The sequence below is a fragment of the Oncorhynchus tshawytscha genome, unplaced genomic scaffold (assembly GCF_018296145.1).
Source record: "Oncorhynchus tshawytscha isolate Ot180627B unplaced genomic scaffold, Otsh_v2.0 Un_contig_11489_pilon_pilon, whole genome shotgun sequence".
Lineage (NCBI taxonomy): Eukaryota > Metazoa > Chordata > Actinopteri > Salmoniformes > Salmonidae > Oncorhynchus > Oncorhynchus tshawytscha.
Window position 1 is genome coordinate 2985 of NW_024608190.1, and position 2984 is coordinate 5968.

Consider the following 2984-nt stretch of genomic DNA (forward strand, 5'->3'; position numbering starts at 1 on the left):
GTTACTGATGAAACACTCAAACCAAGGCTTGTCACAGCCTACTTACAGCTTTCTCTGATCTACGTTCTAATCTTCACAAGAAACATCATGACAAAATCACAAGGACTTTGACTTGCACACAGTAACAGAGGTAACAGAATAAAGGAAAGCCCAAAATAGGGCATTGGGCACCACGAGCCAACAGAACAGCTTCAATGCACCAAGGCAAAGATTCTACAAGTGTCTGGAACTCTATTCGAGGGATGTGACACCCTTCTTCCATGAGAAATTCCATCATTTGGTGTATTGATGATGGTGGTGGAAAACACAGTCTCAGGCGCCGCTCCAGAATCTTCCATAAGTGTTGAAATTGGGTTGAGATCTGGTGACTGAGACACACCCTTTAAACCCCTATGATCCTTTGAGACACAATATTAGGTCAGGTGTTCCTAAGGTGTGGTATACTCAGGTGTATTATACAACAATCTGACATGTAAACAAACCCCATGTAGCCACAATGCAAACAACAGCGGCCCATTATAACACCTTGTAAATAATATGTTTTTGAGAGACATTTGAATGGAACAATAACACTACAGGATGAACTTTCCCCTAGGTACAGATCTATGATAGGCTTCTCCGCCTCCAATCCTAACTGTAACCATTAGTGGGGAAAATGCTAAACTGTCCCAAGATCAGTGTCTAAGGGCAACTTCACCTGACCTGGAAGGCTGGAGAGGGTAGGGAACCCACATCAAAACCAGTCTGTCTGCCCTGACCTGGAAGGCTGGAGAGGGTAGGGAACCCACATCAAAACCAGTCTGTCTGCCCTGACCTGGAAGGCTGGAGAGGGTAGGGAACCCACATCAAAACCAGTCTGTCTGCCCTGACCTGGAAGGCAAACCCACATCAAAACCAGTCTGTCTGCCCTGACCTGGAAGGCTGGAGAGGGTAGGGAACCCACATCAAAACCAGTCTGTCTGCCCTGACCTGGAAGGCTGGAGAGGGTAGGGAACCCACATCAAAACCAGTCTGTCTGCCCTGACCTGGAAGGCTGGAGAGGGTAGGGAACCCACATCAAAACCAGTCTGTCTGCCCTGACCTGGAAGGCTGGAGAGGGTAGGGAACCCACATCAAAACCAGTCTGTCTGCCCTGACCTGGAAGGCTGGAGAGGGTAGGGAACCCACATCAAAACCAGTCTGTCTGCCCTGACCTGGAAGGCTGGAGAGGGTAGGGAACCCACATCAAAACCAGTCTGTCTGCCCTGACCTGGAAGGCTGGAGAGGGTAGGGAACCCACATCAAAACCAGTCTGTCTGCCCTGACCTGGAAGGCTGGAGAGGGTAGGGAACCCACATCAAAACCAGTCTGTCTGCCCTGACCTGGAAGGCTGGAGAGGGTAGGGAACCCACATCAAAACCAGTCTGTCTGCCCTGACCTGGAAGGCTGGAGAGGGTAGGGAACCCACATCAAAAGGTTTCCACTTCATCAGCTACTAACCAGGATGTTAACAACAACGTTGATCACTCTTTTTTTTACATAGTTTCAAAGTCTTGGTGGAGAAGATGGGTTTTTCCCCCACTCCTCCTGGATAAAGGTTGTGCCCCAAAAAGCATCCTATGAGCCCTGGTCAGAAGTAGTTCCCTATAAAGGGAAAATAGTACAAACTGGCCTAACCAACCCCACTGTCCAGACAGAGGAGAGTCCAAACTGGCCTAACCAACCCCACTGTCCGGACAGAGGAGAGTCCAAACTGGCCTAACCAACCCCACTGTCCGGACAGAGGAGAGTCCAAACTGGCCTAACCAACCCCACTGTCCGGACAGAGGAGAGTCCAAACTGGCCTAACCAACCCCACTGTCCGGACAGAGGAGAGTCCAAACTGGCCAGAGGAGAGTCCAAACTGGCCTAACCAACCCCACTGTCCGGACAGAGGAGAGTCCAAACTGGCCTAACCAACCCCACTGTCCGGACAGAGGAGAGTCCAAACTGGCCTAACCAACCCCACTGTCCGGACAGAGGAGAGTCCAAACTGGCCTAACCAACCCCACTGTCCGGACAGAGGAGAGTCCAAACTGGCCTAACCAACCCCACTGTCCGGACAGAGGAGAGTCCAAACTGGCCTAACCAACCACACTGTCCGGACAGAGGAGAGTCCAAAACTGGCCTAACCAACCCCACTGTCCAGAGGAGAGTCCAAACTGGCCTAACCAACCCCACTGTCCAGAGGAGAGTCCAAACCGGCCGAACCAACCCCACTGTCCAGAGGAGAGTCCAAACCGGCCGAACCAACCCCACTGTCCAGAGGAGAGTCCAAACTGGCCTAATCAAACACGCTGTGGCTGGGCTGTCCAGATGGACGGACACACACAGCAGAAAAGACATTTCCACAACAGACACATTGTTGTCCCTCTTCACACCTTAGTTACTCAGACATCATCATGAATGGAGCATTGTTTCAAACATAGATTCATGTTTAACCAATCAGTGTAAAAAATTTAAAAAAGGTGGACATACCTGACAGAAGAATGGAAGTATTAAAGTAGGAAGTGAACCTCTGACACTCACCTGTGAATTGTGCTCCAATGCAGCGCAGCGACTGAAAGCCCTACTCCCAGTACACACCAGTCATCTGGTGCCCTGCCTGCCTGTGGCAACACAGAAGAACCTGAAAAGGAACACAGGGAGACAACACCTTGTTATTACCCAATGCCCAATAATACGGGATTGCTAGCTAACCTGAAATGCTTGCTTTCCAACTTAAATACCTTCAGAGTGACTCATCTGAAATAGCTGCGTCGACCTTTAAAGGACAATAGTCCAACCATTTTAGTCTTGCTGTAGACAACATGCTGTAATGTTCAACAGTTTCCATTTGGTCAGATCACTGCCACTCCAGAGGGATTTCATTCCTCACTCTTAGTGTGTGCTTTCTGATTGGACAAAGAACGTCATGTGGTCATACCGGTCTGGGGAGAGACTGAAAAGCATTAATCGCATTATGT